Below are 18345 nucleotides of genomic sequence, written 5' to 3'. Positions count from 1 at the left end.
GTTAAACTTTCCTATGCATCTGAGACTATTGAAAATACCATGACTTGGGTCAGACACACCTTAGTTCTCAAAGTAGCATCCTTGATTTTCAATACTTTAATGAACACTTCTGCTACAGGTTTACCTAATGCAACACATCTTTTGACTGCTCCTTCTATGAACATTGATTGTGGATCCAAGAAAGATGAAATTCTTGACAACTTCAATATTTTTTTTCTATCATGATGTTGTTTGCGGGTCCATTTGTAATGGTTTTAGTCTTCTTTATATTGAGTTATAATCCATTTTGAAGGCTGCAATCTTCGGTCTTCATCAGCACATGTTTCATGTCCTCCTCACTTTCAGCGAGCGAGCTTATACCATCTGTGCCTCTCAGGTTGTCAAGAAGCCTTTCTCCAACCTGGTGTAGCAGGCTTCTTCATATAACCCAGTGTCTATGATTATTTGCTCACTATATAGATTGAATAAGTGTGTCATGTGGATACAACCCTGTCGCACACCTTTTGATTGTAAACCACGCAGCATTCCTTTGTTCAGTTTGCACAACTGCCTCTTGATCCGTGTACAGCTTCTACAATGGTGCTTTTCAGAAGTCCCATTCTTCTCAAGGCTATCCATGGTTTGTTGTGATCAACACAGTCAAGTGACTTTGTATAGTCAATGAAACGCAAATAAACATCTTTCTGGTATTCTCTGCTTTGAGGAAAGATCCAGCTGATATAAGCAATGATATTCCTTGGACCATATTCTCTTCTGAATCCACCCTGCACCTCTGGCAGCTTCCTATCAATGTACTGCTGCAACTGTTGTTGGATGTGCTATCAATGATATTATTCAATGATCTGTGTATTCTGTTAGGTTACAGTACTTTGGAATAGAAAAAAGTATGTAGCTATCCCAGTCAGTTGGCCAAGTAGCTGTCTTCCAGATTTCTTAGCAAAGATGAGTGATTGCTTCCAGTGCTAAATCAGCTTGATGAACCCTTTCCATTGGTATTCCACCAATTCCTGGAAACTTGTTTTTTAATCATTTTACTGGGGCTTTTATAACAATCCATACATCCACTGTGTCAAGCACATTTGTACATATCTTGTCATTATCCTTTTCAAAACATTTTCTTTCTACTTAAGCCCTTGGTATTAGCTCCTCATTTTTTCCCTCCCCCCCATCCTCATGAACCCTTGATAAATGATAAATTATTATTATTTTCATATCTTACACCATATGCCGTCTCCCTTCATCCATGTTTCTGTTGTTGATCACCAGGGGTTGGGGGTTATTTTTAGATCATCGTGATCAGATCCCCCTTTCTCCTCCCACCTTTCCCCTACCCTCATGGTATCACTACTCCCATTATTGTTCCTGAGGAGTTTATCTGTCCTGTTTTCTGTGTATTGAGAGCTCTTATATGTACCAGTGTACATACTCTGGTCTAGCAGATTTGTAAGGTAGAACTGGGGTCATGATAGTGTGTGTTGGTTTTGGGGAGGGGGGAGCATTAAAGAACGAGAGGGGTGTTGTATGTTCCATCGATTCTGTACTGCACCCTGGCTGGAAGCCCTGTTTTTTGGCTAAGACTTCGAGTGCACCTTGGACTTCTTCTTTCAGTACCACTGATACTAGATCATATGCTACCTCTAGAAATGATTGGATGGTGACTGCTTACTTTTTTTACCACGACTGTTCATCCTTCTGTCTTCTTTTGATGCTTTCTGGGTTATTCAATATTTTGGCTATAGAATCTCTCATTATTGCAATTTAAGGCTTGGATTTTTTTCTTGAGTTATTTTAGTTTAAGATATCTTGAACAGGTTCTTCCTTTTCAGTTTTCTAACTCTAGGTCTTTGCACATTTTATTATAATATGTGACGTTTTCCTTTAGAGCTGCCCTTTGGAATTTTCTGTTCAGCTCTTTGACTTCATCCTTTCTTCCATTTGCCTTAGCTACTTTATGATTAAGAGAAAATTTCAAAGTCTTTTCTGACATCTGTTGTGGCCTTTTCTTTCTTTCTTAAAAAATACTTTTATTAGGGGCTCTTACATCTCTTATCACAATTCATACATTCCTCAAGCACATTTGCACATATGCCACCATTATCATTTTCAAAGCATTCTCTTCTCACTTGAGCCCCTGATATCAGCTCCCCATTTCTTTCCCCTCCCTCCCCCACCCACTTTACAAACCCTTGATAAGTTATAGATTATTTTTTCCATATCTTACATCATCTTCTGTTGCCCCTCACTCACTTTACTGTTATTCATCCTCTTTGGAGGGGGTTCCAGGTTGATCCCTGTGATTGATTCCCCCTTTCTACCCCGACCCTCCCCTAATCCTCCTGGTATCTCTACTCTCCTTGTTGGCCCTGAGGAGTTTATCTCTCCTGAATTCCCTGTGTTTCAGGCTATTATCTGTAGCCATGTGCGTGCTCTGGTCTAATCCAATTTGTAAGGTAGAGCTGAGATTATGATAGTCGAGTGAAGGAAGCACCAAAGAACTAGAAGAAAGTTGTGTGTTTCATTGGTGCAAACTGACTGGCTCATCTCTTCCCTGTGACCCCTCTGTGAGGGGATGTCCAATTGTCTACAGGTTGGCATTGGGTCTCCACTCCATCCCCGCCCCTCATTCACATTGGGTATGGTTTTATTCTGGGTCTTAGATGCCTGATACCTGATCCCATTGACACATCATGATCACACAGGCTGGTGTGCTTCTTCCATGTGGGCTTTGCTGCTTCTCAGCTAGATGGCCGCCTGTTTATCTTCAGGCCTTTAAGATCCCAGATGTTATATCTTTTGATAGCTGGGTACCACCAGCTTTCTTCACCATATTTTCTTATACACCCACCTTTTCTTCAACAACCGTGTCAGGAAGGTTAGCTTCATAGAATGCTGAATTATTGGATCTCCCTTCTCTTCTTTGGCGCTGCCTACGGAGGAGACAGCCATCTCCCACTGGCATCATGGCTGCCCTCAGATCCTTGGTGAAGCCTAAACTTGTAAAAAAGAGGACCAAGAAGTTCATCCGGCACCAGTCCAACCGCTATGTCAAGATTAAGCGCAACTGTGCAAGCCCAGAGGCATTGACAACAGGGTTCGGAGAAGATTCAAGGTCCAAATCTTGATGCCCAACATTGGTTATGGGGGCAACAAGAAGACCAAGCACATGCTGCCCAGTGGCTTCCGCAAGTTCCTAGTCCACAACGTCAAGGAGCTGGAAGTGCTGCTGCTGAGCAACAAGTCGTATTGTGCAGAGATTGCTCACGTTTCCTCCAAGAATCGCAAAGCCATTGTAGAAAGAGCAGCCTAGCTGGCCATCAGAGTCACCAATCCCAACGCCAGGCTGCGCAGCGAAGAAAATGAGTAGATGGCCTATTTGCGAGTTTTATTTGTGCTAAATAAAACCATAAATGGAAAAAAAGGAATGCTGAATTATTAGAACAAAAGTGTTCTTGTGTTTAGGGAGTACTTGAGTTGAGGCCCAATGTCCATCTGCAACCTTAATTCTTAACATATAGATATGAGTACATAGTTCTATTCCCCTCTCATTATATATATTATATATTTACATATGTAAATGCTTATATTTAGGCCTCTATAAATGTCTTTGTCTCCTGTTTTTTTATCTTTATGTCCTTTTTACTTCCCTCTTGTCCCACCACCATGTTTGGCCTTCATTTGAGTTTAGTAATTCCTCATGCTACATTGCCCTTGATTGAGCCCACTAGGCATCCTATAACCTTCTTTCCATTGATTTTAGTTCACTTGTTATTCCCTTGCCCCTGGGTTGGTCCCCCATGTCCTTTCTCCCATATCCCCATGGAACCATTGGTCCCATTCTTTTCATCTCCAAATTATTTATCCTGCCTATCTTATCTATATAGACATGCAGATACAATAACAAGTCCAAAAGGGCCAGGATACCCTCTCCTCCCTCTCTATCCCTTTGTGTTTCTCCCACGTGCTCTAATCTGGCGTGCTCCTTTCCCCCAAGCTGTAGCTCAGTGTTGTCCTCTGAAGAGCATTCTTCTGAGGACGGGAGGAGATGTCAACAGAGTCGGAATTGGGGCCGGCCCCATGGACCTCTCTAGTACATGCCAATATGTTGTATTCACGTCTTGGCACATCAGGTTGAAGCCTGGTCTCTCTCTCCTCCTGTGGAGATATAAACAATACCCTCCCCTTGGATGGATTAGTGCCCTGCTCTGCCCCCACCCCGACCCATGTCTCCCCGCCCCTCTCTTTCTTTCCCCCTCTTAGTTGGTTGCTGTATGTATCCCTGGATTGGGTTTGGCCTAGTAGCTGGACCTCACCCCAGGGATTGATGTATATTGTAGCTTTTCCCCTATATCACCCCCTCCCTTTTTTTTAAGTTTACCTCAGTGAACTCATGTTATACTTGTCCTTTTGTGACCTTTTATATCATTATAGCTTTTTAATGGCCTTTTGCTTTCTTCATGCATGAAGTTCATCACGCCATCTCTCAGCTCATCAGGTCTATCATTAGTGTTTTCTTTATTACATTTTCTTGGCACCTAATCCACATATCATACAATTCAACTGTTCAATCATTCAACCATATCAAGAAGAATTGTACAATCATTACTACAATTTTAGGACACCTCCACACCCCGTGCTTAAATTACCTTTAAAACGAGTTGTGTAATCACAATCTGCTCTCGTGCTCCCTCCCCCCTCCCACCTTCATAGTTTCCTCCTGAAATCGCCATCACCCACTCCTCACCCCCTACGTCCCCTAGAAACCCTTGCATCATTTATTATCTCTATGCTTCACATACTGGGAAACCAAATAGAAACAATAAAAGACAAAATAAAAATAGAGTGGTAAGGTTAAAATAATAATAATATAAAGAGGAATATACAAATAATGAGTAAGAAAGAAAATACCACCCGCAATATTAAAAAAGCCAGGGAAGAAATTTTCAAGCAAGATATACTTGCAATCAGAACAAATTCAGATTGGGTCAGCTGACCTAGTTTCAAGTTCAATCCAACATAATCAAGATTACAATGATTGCTGTCTGATAGTAAAGCTGTTTGAAACTCTGTGGGTAGTGGGGTTCTGTCAGTGGCTTAATCTAACTAGCTGTATGCAGATGGGTTTGGGGCTGCCCCTGTCCTCCATAGCCTTCTACCAAATTGGTGTTCACAATTTTAGCTCTGATACTTTTCCCTTCATCATGTTTCAATTTTTTTATTGTCATCATTGGATCACACAGTCTCGTGTGGTTCTCCCATGTGGACTTAGTTGACTGCTTGCTTAAATGATTGCTTGTTTGAATACAAGCCTGTTATTGGTGTTTTATGCATCAAAGCTTTGGTTGAGATGTTTTCAAAATCCAGGTGGAATACATTCATCTTCTAATTTTGACTATTGTGGACTTGTTTCTATTTTCTTCACCTTAAACCTGAACTTCTATATCAGCAATTGGTGTTCTGTTCCACAGTCGCTTCCTGGCCTGGATTCAGGTGCTGATATTGGGCTTACCATCATCTCTTTCCACAGATGTAGTCCGTTTGATTTCTGTGTATTGGATCTGGAGCAGTCCACATATATGGTCACCTTTTGTGTTGTTGACAAAAGCTTTACTGCTGGTCTTCATTGCAAAATTCTCATGTGATGTCCAGCTTTGTTTCTATCACCAAGACCATATTTTCCAAGCCCTGTTCTGTTTTCAAATTTTGCAGTTCAATTGCCAAAAAATTATCAATGTATCTGATAGCATGTTTGATCAATTTCCAAGACATTGGTGAAATTCTTCAATTTCTTCACCACTAGCTTTCATAGTTGGTGCATAACTTTGAATAATAGTTGCATTGGTTGGGTTTCCTTGTATGCAGATAGACATTATCCTAACACCCACCACATCCTTGTACTTCAAGATGGCTGTTGAATCTATCATTTAATGATGAATACAATCTTATTATATCATTCCCAACAGAGTAAAATGTCTGATTTTCTGAGTCAAAATGGCCAATACCAATCCATTTTTAAAGATTGTACAATGTTTTATTCACCAGTCTATTTTAATTTACAAATATCTAGCTTACAGATCTTTATGTGTTCCATTTCATTTTTGAAGACTTCCAATCTTCCCGGATTCATCCTTTGTACATTCCAAGTTCCAAGTTTTAAGTGATGTCTACATCTGTTTATTCTCATTTTGAATCATGCCCTATCAACAAATGATGGTCCCAAAGGCTTTACTCCAGCAGCCTTTACTCCATGTGGATTATTGTAATAGACTCTACTTTGAGAAGGAGCTCTTATTCAGTCATAGTTTGAGTGCTTTCCAATCTGTGGGGCTCATCTTCCAGCATTATCTCTGACAATATTCTACGTCTTCTATTCATTAGGGTTTCAGTAATTAACAATGGCTTGATGCTGCTCATGGAGTTTTCAGTAACGAATTCCTCCAAAGTAGACAGCCTGTGCCTTCTTTGTAGTCTTTTCTTAGTCTGGAAACGCAGCTGAAACCTGTTCAAGTGGTCACAACTAGATCATTAGCTCTTCCATTCATTTAACAAATACCTACTGTGTGCTGGGTACTGCACTATATATAAGGAGAAAGTTCCTACATGTTCCTTAAATGACAGTTGTTCAAAGTAGGGTAAGTAAGAGGTAATTGTTGCCAGGTACCAGTTCATACATGCATAGGTTTTTTATATTCAAGCCGTGTTAAAACCTGTCTCTGTGATAAGTGGATTGCTTTAAATAACTTCTCTCAGTAAAGGACATTTAGCCACATTTGTGTGCCTTCAAAAAATGCAATAAAACCAGTGATTTCTGAGGTGACCTGCTAGGCCAATTAAAATCAAAGTAGAGAGCTCAGCTCAGAAATTATGGAAAACTTATCAAGGGTTCAAGAGGTAGGGTGGGGGCGGGAGGGGATAGAAATAGGGAGCTGATATCATGGGCTCAAATGGGAAGAGAATGCTTTGAAAATGATGATGGCAGCATATGTGCAAATGTGCTTGACACAGTGGATGAATGTATGGATTGTGCTAGGAGATGTAAGAGCCCCCAATAAATAATCAAATATTAAAAATTAAGTCTTTTAAAATTTAGCATGCCTTTAACTATATTCAAGAATTGAGAGGAGCCCAAAAGTTAGACTAGAAGGCTTGGGCCTGACCTTCTGTCCTTCTCCTTGTCCTTGTCCTCCTCCTCCTCCTCCTGCTTCTTTTTTGTCGTCTTCTTTTTTTGTTTTTCAAGCAGGCTGTGTTACTTTCTGGGATCATAGAAAAAGCTCTATAGACTCTGTTTTAACAGAATTTAAAGCACCGTGTCTTCTTTAAAGGAACTGCAAAACAAATATCTACAGAATTGTGTGTATGACTTGTTAATATACCCACCATGGAAATGTCATGGAGGCACACCTGACCTCCGCTGACCTCGCTAGGAATAAGGAAAATCCATGTCCAAACCAAACCAAGACTGTCTGCCTCCAGCCTCCAGTCACCCTCCAGCCTTCTGGACACTAACTGTCCCTTTCACAGCACTCTGCTTCTCTGCTGGGTTCAATAATCCCTTGTGGGTGCTACACACAACTCACAGACAATGCTTAGGATTAAGAAAGTTTATTAAGAAAGGTAACAGGTTACAAGTTATGATCAGAAAGCATTAAGGATACAGTCTGTCCACATGAACACTTCTCAGACAGCAACCATATTTTTCACCTCTTGGCCACATTCTACCTTGGTCTGTGCCTTATTCTGTGAGCCAGGAAAGTCATTGTCCTGCCTCGTAACCTTGGTGCAGCGCCTCTGCTGTGTCACGTGTGGCAAGGACTCTGCTGCCTCCACCACCACCACTTCAGGCAAGGATCTCGCATATGTTGTCCTGTTGATTCTTCTTTCTTGATGATCGTCAGATTTCCCTCTTCGTGGTCTCATATGGATCATTCCTATACACACAGGGGAACAATCCATTGAACTATTCCTTTCTTTTACTCCTTCATGCAAATCCATTTTATTTGGTTTTCACATGTCCCACCCTGACATTGAGTAGGAGTTACGAAGACTAGGAATGGAAGTGCCTTACCAAAGCGGTTTCACCTCACCACACCTACATATTTAATTAGAACTAGTCACAAAATTGAGATTAAGTACCTAAATAAACCAATTAGATTTTATCATATAGCTAAACTAGTTCTAATGTTAAAATAAATGATATTACAAGTCCAACTTGTATGTGGGGAAATCAGAACCCTCATGCATTGCCAGTGAGAATGGTCAGTGCTGGTGGTGTAGTGGTTCCACATTGGACTGTGATCCACATGGTCAGCAGTTCAAAACCACCAGCAGGTCTGCAGGAGAAAGACTGGGCTTTCTACTCCTATCAATAATTACAGTCTTGGAAACCCACTGTATATTTAAAAGAACTGAAAACAGGGATCCAAATAGACATTTGTGCATCAATGTCCATAGCAGCCTGATTAACAAGAATGGAAAGGTATAAATAACCCAAATGTCTATCAACAGATAAATCGGCAAAATGTGACATATGTGTATAATGGAATATTTTTCAGCCATTTAAAGGAATGACATTATGATAAATGGTACAGCATGGATGAAACGTGAAGATATAATGCTGAGCAAAATAAGCCAGAAATAAAAGGACAAAAATGCATGATTCCATTTATATGAAAAATCTGCTATTGTTCACAGTTACCTCACTAGTTCTTGCTCATGGCAACCACTGGCTCAGAGTAACCTCATGCCCTGTTGAATGATATGCTGCTTGAGCTTCATTAGTGAACCTTCAGACTGCTATGATCCAGTGAGTTTTCTATGATGGAAACGTGCTCCACCTCACAGCGACATGAAGAGTCCATGTTGGGTGCAGCTGAACTGCTTTGGTCAGGGTTCTATTGTGGGCGTGGAAGAAGAGATACTTGTCACTAGCTTGCCAATGCCTCATATGAAATATCCAAATGAGGAAGGTTCTTAGAGATAGAAAGTAGATTGGAGATTATTAGGGGCTGAGAGAGCCCCAGTGGTTATATGAGTTGGGCTGCTAACCACAAGGTCAGCAGTTTGAAGCCACCAGACTTTCTCCGGAAGAAAGATGTGGCTGTCTGTTTCAATGAAGAACTACTACTCTCTCAGAGAGCCCCAGGGACAGTTCTACCCTGTCCTGTAGGGTGCTAGGAGTCGGAACCGACTCGACAGCAACGGGTATTTTTGTTTTGAAGGGTTGAAAGTAGGAGGGGATGAGAAGTGATAGCTCCATGGATACAGAGCTTGTATTTGGGTGATGGAAAGATTTAGGCAATAGTGAAATTTTCATACTGTTGGGAGTATAATTAATGCTACTGAAATTTACACTTCAAAATGGCAAATCATATCATAGGTATTTTAACACAATCAAGTTAGAAGATTTCAAGTTTCTTTATAACAAGTAGATGCAATGACTATATATTGATGCCACCGAAAGCAATAGAACTATTTTGTAAAGATATGGCGTTGGTATTTATGACCAAGTAGATAAAACAAAAATGCATATTCAATTAGACATAAAATTTATCTTAAAATAGTTCTATAATCCTAAAAGGTAGTGAGACTATAAACGAATAAAGGATCCCATGAAGTTCAAAGTACTCTAAATTTAGACAAAACTGACAATTAAAATAAAGGCTCACATCCAAGTTTAGAAAACAAAAAGATCAACATATGTTCAACTTATGGTAAATTTAAAACTCTTGTGAGGAATTAGAAAAGTTGGGTAATGTTGGTACAATCGGTCTGACTCATACTACTCCCATGTCCAACAGAATAAAACAATGCCCAGTCCTACACCATCTTCTCCAGACTTGTCATGTTCGACCCCATTGCTGCAGCCACTGTGTCAATCCATACACTTGAGGTTCTTTCTCTTTTCCCCTCTCTGCTTTACCAAGCATGATGTCCTTTTCCAGGGACTGGGCCTCTGTAGAGGAAGTCTAATTGAACTCATGGAAGGGCTGGTAATTCTATGATGTGGTAGACCCAGCTAAAATCAACAAACATTCTCTTTGAATACGCTTTAATGACCCTAACAGGGTTTTTCCATCAGATGATCAGATGATGAAGAATGTGTCAGAGTCTCTAGTAGAAAAGCTATTCCTGAAGTCTACTGTTTTACATACACACACACACACACACACACGTGTGTGAAGGTAAGTCAAAAAGTATTGCTACAAAAGGATACAATGTTTTATTAAACAAAAATATCCAAATATGAAGCTATTGCTTTTCAACATATCCCCTATCAGGTTTATACATGCCTGAAAAGTATATTGTTGTGGTAGGAAACAATTTTCTGGGCTTTTCCTCACCAATGAAGTTTTCCATTTTCTTAAAATTTCTTACTAATGTATTCCTATAATAAACAGTATAATAATAGTGTAATAAATAGTACAAGGTCTGTTTGTTGCCCTTATGAGTGTTTTCCAGTTGAGTCTGATGGGGTGCCACACTCTGTCTCCAAAGTCTATTTTTGCTATTCCCCAGGGATTTCATCACTTTGCTCCCCTTGCTGCTCTATTGCATGCCTTTAGTGTTTCGCCCCAGTGTGATGGGGTCAGATTGTGCACAATTCATGCATTATGTCTCCAGTGTTGTCCCCCACAGCACTATGGTTTAGTGAGGGACATCATGTCTCATGGTGGGGTCCACCCTATGGTCCTCTCTGTGGGTTGCGAGAAGGAATATCATCCTCAAGGCGTGGTGGGCCAGGATGTCCTCCTCTCCCTCTCCATTCCTTTCCATTTCTCCCATGTGCTCTAATCAGATGCGCCCCTCTCCACAAGCTGTGGCCCCTGTGCTGTCCACTGAAGTGCATTCCTCTGGGGGCAGGGGATGTCCACTTAGTTGGGATTGGGGCTGGCCACACAGACCTCTCTATTGGTTCTCTGGTACATGCCAGTATGTTGTAGTCATGTCTTGGCGCATTGGGTTGAAGCCTGGTCTCTCTCTTCCTCTCCTGTGGAGATATAAACAATACCCTTCCCTTGGGTGGGTTTGTGCCCTGCTCCCCGCCTACCCATATCTTTTTTGTTTTTCCTCTTTCTTTCTCCCTTCTATTTAGTTGGCTGCTGTATGTATCCCTGGTTTGGGTTTGGCCCCTTCCATAGTAGCTGGACCTCACCCCAGAGAAGTATGTGTACAGTAGCTTTCCACCTCTTTAGTGGGCAGTTAGCTTTTTCTTATTGTAAGCTTGAATGTATTATAGATTTTAATAAGGTATTTTTTTAGATGTTTCATTGCTAAAGATGTTTTCCCATTCCGTGGGCTCTTTCATTACTCTCTTGGTGAATTCTTTGGATGTACACAGGTGTTTTATTTGCAGTATATCCCACTTGTGAATTTGTGACTCCTTCCAATTCCTTCATGCATGGCCCTAATAGTTAGAGGGTTTACCTCAAGGTCTGTGATCCACCTTGAGTTTATTCTTGTGCACGGAGTGAGGTAATGGTCATTGTTTAATTTTTCTACAGGTAAATATCCATTTTTTCCATCACAATTTGTTGAAGAGGGCATCTGCTTCCCATTTGATCATTTTGGGCCCTTATCAAAGATAAGTTGTCTGTTCTGTATGCAAATGATTTTATTTCTGGGTTTTCAGCTCTCTTTTTTTGGTCTGAATATCTGTTGTTATACCAGTACCATGCTGTTTAGATCACTGTGGCTATATAATAGGTGCTAAAGTCAGGTACAGCAAGCCCTCCCACTTTATCCTTCTTCTTAAGGAATTCTCTGCTAATTCTGGGCTTCTTCCCTCTCCATAAGAAGTTGGTAACTGGTTTTTCCGATTCTTTGAAGAAGAATGATAGTATTTTTATTGGGATAGCATTTAACTTTTATAGTACCTTGGGAAGAACTGACAAATTTACTATATCGAGTCTTCCAATCCATAAGCACGGGATATTCATCCATTTGTTGAGGTCACTCTTGGTTTCTTGTAATCATGTTCTGTAGTTTTCCTCATGGAAATCTTTTGATTTTTTAGTTAGGTATATCCCTAGCTATTTCAATTTGTGCTTGGCTATTGTAAAGGGTACTGCATTTTTAATTGCCTCTTCTGTGATATATATATAGCAGTCCGATAAACTTCTGTTAGTTGATCTTGTATCCTGCCACTCTGCCATATTCCTCTACGGCTTCCAACACTCCACTTGTGGAGTTTTGGGGGTTTTCAATATATAAAATCATATTATCTGCAAATAATGATAGTTTTGCCTCTTCCTTCCCCAGACGAATACCTTTGATGACTTTTCTTTGTCTTATGTTGTTAGCTAGGACCTCCAGTATGATGTTAAATAGGAGTGGGGACAAGTGGCATCCTTGTCTGGCTCCCTTTTTCAGTTGAATTGTTTTCATCTTTTCTCCATTGATTACCACGTTGGCTGTAGGTTTTTCATATATAGCTTGTACAATATTGAGGAATTTTCCTTCCATTTCTATCTTCTTGAGTGTCTTAAACAAGAATGGGTGTTGGATGTTGTCAAATGTTTTTTCCACGTCTATCCATATTATCATGTGGTTCTTATCATTTTTCATGTCAATGTGGCAAATGACTAATAGTCTTTCGTATGTTGAACCATCCCTACATCCCTGGTATAAATCCCACTTGCTCATGGTGAATTATTTGTTTTCTAATGACCAGTATTTTGTTAAGGATTTTTGCATCTATGTTCAATAGGGATATTGGTCTGTAGTTTTCAATTCTTGTGGGATCCTTGCCTGCTTTAGGTATCAGAGTTATACTAACTTCATAGAAAGAGTTTTCCATCTTTTTCTATATTCTGGGAAAGTTTGTGTAGGATTGGTATCAGGTGTTCCCTGAATGCTTCGTAGAATTCTAATGTGAAGCCATCTTGCCCCAGGGGATTATTTTGTTGGTAATCCCTTGAGAACCTTATGTATTTCTTCTATTGCTATGGGTCTGTTGAGGTTCTTGATGTCCATCTGGGATAGTCTCAGAAGGTATTATTTCTCCAAGTATTTGTCCATGTCTTCCAAGTTGTTGAATTTGTTAGAATACAGGCCTTCATAGTACTGTGCAATAATCCTTTGGATTACATTAGAGTCCCCTGTTTCATCTTCATCCTTGCTATTGAAATTTGTTCCTTCCTTTCCTTGGTTAGGTTTGCCAGTAGTCTGTCGAATCTATAAATCTTTCAAAGAACCAACTTTTAGCTGCATTAATTTTCCCCATGGTTTTCTTGTTTCCTTCTCCTGTATCTCAGCCCTGATTTTTATTATTTCTTTCCTTTGCTATTAGTAGGATTGTTCTGTTGACTCTGCTCTAATTGGTGTAAGTTTTGTGTCAGCCATAAGTCTCCCTTCCTTTTTCATGTGTGCATGTATTGGTATAAGTCTTCCTCTGGTAACTGCCTTTGCTGTATCCCAAAGGTTTGGGTATGTTGTATTTTCATTCGCATTGGTTTCTAGAAACTTCCTGATTTCATCTCTGATCTGAGGCAATACCACTCCTTTTGCAGTAGAGAGTTATTCACCCAGCAATGGTTTGCCCTTGTTTTCTTCATCGTCCTTTTGTTGATTTCCAGCCTTAAGGCATAGTGGTCAGAGAGAGAAGCCTTCCACAGATTTAAATTTTAAAAGTGATCAAGTTAGCTTAGGATACTTCAGAATCATAATTCAGAGGTGTTTTTTAAGAATACAGATCCTAAAGAAATACACTTCCCTACCTAAAAAAATTTCTGACTCAGCAGAAAGGAGGAAAGCAGAAATACAGATTTCAAAGTAAGCACCAGTGTTATTAGGTTCCAGTCCATAGCAATCTTATGGAGAATAGAATAAAACATTGCCCACTTCTGTGCCATTCTCACAATTCTTGTTTGAGTCCAGTATTTCAGTCACTGTGTCGATCAGTCTTGTTAAGGATTTTCCTCCTTTTGCTTCCTTTCTAGTTTATCAAGCATGACTTTTTCCATGAGTTTATCTCTCCTGACAACATGTCCAAAGTATGTGAGACAGTCTCTCCAGCCTTACTTCTAAGGAGCATTATGTCTATATTTCCTCCAAGATAGATTTGCTTGTTCTTCTGACAGTTCATGCTACTGTCAATATTCTTTGACAGTACTTTTAGATACATTAATTCATTCCTTTTCTATCTTCTTTATTCAATGCCCAGCTTTCACGTACATATGAGGCAATAGAAAACACTGTGACTTGTGTCAAGTACAAGTTAGTCATCATAGTGCCATCCTTGCTCTTTAACATGTTCAAGAGGCCTTGTACACATTTGCTCAGTGAAGTAGCTAATTTGAGCTTGTGACTGTTGCCTCCTTGAGCATTGATTGTGGATCCGAGCAAGCTGGAATCCCCGGCAATGTCAATCCTTTCTCCATCATCTTGATGTTACCTATTGGTGTAGTTGTGATGTAGTTTTTATTTTCTTGTATTGATTTGCAATCCTGAATTTCCTGTACTGATTTGCAATCCTCCAATACTGAAGGCTGCAGTCCTTGGCTTTTCATCCACAAACTCTTCAAGTCCTCTTGCTCTCAGCAAGAGAGGTTTTATCAACTGCATATTGAAAGTTGTCCACAGGCCTTCCTCTCATTTTTATACATAGTTCTTCTTCATATAGTCCAGGTTCTGAGACTATTCGTTCAGTATACCCATTGAGTAAGTTTGGTTATGGGATACAAGCCTGGAACCCATATTTTCTGGTTTTAAATCACTCAGTATTTTCTTGTTGTGTTTTAAAAACTGCCTCTTAGTTCATGCACAGGTTCCACATGAGCACGACGAAGTATTCTGGAAGCCTCATTCTTTTCAAGCTTATGCAGATGTTTTTATGATCCACAGTCAAACACCTTTGTGTTATCAATAAAAAATAAATAATCATTTTTCTGATAGTCTCTGCTTTCAGCCAAGATACATCAGCAATGACATCCCTGATTGTAAATTTTCTTCTGAGTCCAGCTTGAAATTCTGGTAGCTCCATGTCAATGTATAGCTGCAACCATTGTTGAATGATCCTCAGCAAAACTTTATTTGCATGTGATGTCAATGATATTTTTCTATGACTTGTGCATTCTCTTAGGTTGCCTTTCTTTGGAATGGGTACAAATATAGATCTTCTCTAGTCTGTTACCCAATGCAACTCATATTTTTAAAAAACATTTTATTAGGGGCTCATGCAACTCTTATCACAGTTCATACATATACATACATCAATTGTATAAAGCACATCCGTACATTCTTTGCCCTAATCATTTTCAAAGCATTTGCTCTCCACTTAAGCCTTTTGCATCAGGTCCTCTTTTTTCCCCTCCCTCCGCTCTCCCCCCTCCCTCATGAGCCCTTGATACTTTATAGATTGTTATTTTGTCATATCTTGCCCTGTCCGGAGTCTTCCCCCCCCTTCTCTGCCATCTGTCTCCCAGGGAGGAGGTCACATGTGGATCCTTGTAATCTGTTCCCCCTTTCCAACCCACTCACCCTCTACTCTCCCAGTTATCGCCCCTCACACCCCTAGTTCTGAAGGTATCATCCACCCTGGATTCTTTGTTCCTCCAGCTCCCATATGCACCAGTGTACAACCTCTGCCCTATCCAGTCCTGCAAGGTAGAATTCGGATCATGGTAGCAACTCATCTTTTGATCTCTTAACTTTTGCTTCCATGAGCATTGATTGTGGATCCTAGGAAGAAAAATATCCTTGATAACTTTGATCTTTTCTCCATTTATCATAATGTTACCTATTAATGCAGTTGTGAGGACTTTTGCTTTCTTTGTGTTGAATTGTAATGTATACTGAAGGCTACAACCTTTGATCATCAGCAAGTGCTTCAAGTATTCCTCACTTTCAGCAAGCAAGGTTGTGTCACCTACATATTGCATGTCGTTAATAAGCCTTCCTCCAATCCTGATTCCAAGTTCTTCTTGATATAACCCAGCTTCTCTGGTTATATGCTCAACATACAGATTGAATAAGTATGGCGAGAAGATCCAACCCTAACGCACACCTTTCCTGATTTTAAAACATGCAGCATTTCCTTGTTCTGTTTGCACAACTGCCTCATGATCCATGTACAGTTTGTTATGATCCACACAACCGAATGCCTTTGCATAGTCAATGAAACACAAATAAACATCTTTCTGGTGTTCTCTGCTTTGAGACAAGATCCATCTGACATCAGCAATGATCTTCCTTGTGCCGCATTCTCTTCTGAATCCAGCCTGAACCTCTGGCAGCTTCCTGTCAATGTACTTCTGCAACTGTTGTTGGATGCTCTTCAGCAAAACTTTACTTGCACGTGCTATCGAAAGATTTGTGCATTTTCTTGGGTCACCTTTTTTTGAAATGGGCCCAAATTTGGATCTCTTTTAGTAGTTGGACAAGTAGATGACTAGATTTCATAGCACAGATGAGTAAGTGCTTCCGGTGCTTCATCAGTTTGTCGACTCCTTTCAGTTGGTGTTCCATCAATTCTTGAGCCTTGTTTTTAGCTAATGGTTCAGCTCAGCTTGGACTTCCTCCCTCAGCACTATGGTTCTTGATCATACGCTACCTCTTAAAATGATTGAACGTTGACTAACTCTTTGGCACAGTGACTCTTTTCCCCCCATTTTCTCTTGAAGCTTCTGGCATCATTCAATATTTTGTCTCTAGAATCTTTTAATATTTCAAATTAAAGCTTTATTTATTTAGTTATTTCTTTTTAAGACATGCTGAGCGTGTTATTCCAAAAAGGATAATCTCACTCTATATCTTTTCACATTTCGTTATACTATTTTACTTTATCTTCTCTAGCTTCCCTTTGAAACTCTCTATTCAGCTGTTTTACTTCCTCATTTCTAGCACTATAGTTGTCAGTATTTTGCTGCTATTTATAAGGTTTTCAGTGGCTAATCCCTCAGAAGTGAATCACCTACTCCATTTTTCAAGTCTGTTCTTAGTCTGGAGCCTTTGCCGAAACTTGTACACCAGGGTGTCCCTCCTGGTATTTGAGATCCCAATGGCATGGCTTCCAGTTAGTATCACAGTCACCCACAAACCACCAGGGTAAAACAAATTGACAGATAAGTGGTGGATGGTAGTCTGTCCTATAGGGAATCTGTGAGTCAGAATTGACTCTATGGCCACAATGTTGCTACCTTCTCTGAAAAATTATCTGTTCAAACATTTCCTCCATGCTTTATGAAATATTTTGTTTCTTTGTATTAAATCTGAGCATGCTTTATATATCTTATTCAAGTCCTTTACAAGGTACCATATATGCCACGTATGGAAAATACAGTATTCATTTATAGTAATTAGTCTAATGCCTTAATCTTCTATTCCTGTGTCTTTTTATTCTCTTAAAAATGAAAGAGCAGGGAGAGGTGGGGTGAGCTCCTCCTGCTCCGCGCCGCGGGCCTGCAGCCTCCGCCCCCTGATACTAAGGCGCCCTGCTGGCCACGCTCGCTCACTGGCCCTGCGTCCCGCCTCACTGAGCGTCCGCCCCCGCCTCCCGCCAAGACCTCGCCAAAATGCCCTCTCAAATGGAACATGCCATGGAAACAATGATGTTCACGTTCCACAAATTTGCTGGGGACAAATGCTACTTAACGAAGGAGGACCTGCGGGTGCTCATGGAGAAGGAGTTCCCTGGATTTCTGGAAAACCAAAAAGACCCTCTGGCCGTGGACCTGGACCTGGACCAGTGCCGAGAAGGACCTGGACCAGTGCCGAGATGGCAAAGTGGGCTTCCAGAGCTTCTTTTCCCTCATCGCCGGGCTCACCATCGCCTGCAACGACTGTTTCGTCGTGCACATGAAGCAGAAGGGAAAGAAGTAAGACGAGGCAGACTGGAAGAATCGCTCCCACCCTGACCAGAAGGATCCCAAAGATTTGCTTTAGGGGTCTGTCCCCCAGCTTCTCCCCCATGAGGATTGCATGAGCGGGCTGGGGCCCTTTAGGATAACATGTACAAATCGAAGCCAAGTCCCATCTGATAAGTAGAGAAAGGAAAGTCAATTCCATGCCAGATAAGCTTTTGATTTTTACATTGTTTGCGTCCTCTTGCCTACAATAAAAAAATTCTTTTTTTAATACCTAAAAAAACAATGAAAGAGCAGGGAGTTTCGATTTTGATAAAGTACAAGTAACCACCTTTTCTCTTTCATGGTTCTTTTGGTGTTGTATGTAAGAAATCCTTCCCTCAGCCAGCTCCTCACCTGGTTTTAGCTGCTGATATTAACACAAAGGTAGTCATACTAAATTAGGTATTGAAACTCAGATATTTCATGTGGTTTTGAGTCAAGTTCTGAGTTATTGGAGGGTGATAGACAAATAGAGGCAATAAAAGACGGATAGGTATCAGAACCA

General features: G+C 40.4%; 1 pseudogene; it reads left to right on the top strand.

Annotated features, from left to right (window-relative positions):
* Positions 1 to 17457: 17457 nt before the first annotated feature.
* LOC142443564 (protein S100-A10 pseudogene) lies at positions 17458 to 18089 on the top strand (annotated as a pseudogene).
* Positions 18090 to 18345: the final 256 nt, after the last annotated feature.

The sequence above is a fragment of the Tenrec ecaudatus genome, chromosome 3, assembly GCF_050624435.1.
Source record: "Tenrec ecaudatus isolate mTenEca1 chromosome 3, mTenEca1.hap1, whole genome shotgun sequence".
Lineage (NCBI taxonomy): Eukaryota > Metazoa > Chordata > Mammalia > Afrosoricida > Tenrecidae > Tenrec > Tenrec ecaudatus.
This window is presented reverse-complemented; position numbering and strand designations above follow the sequence as displayed.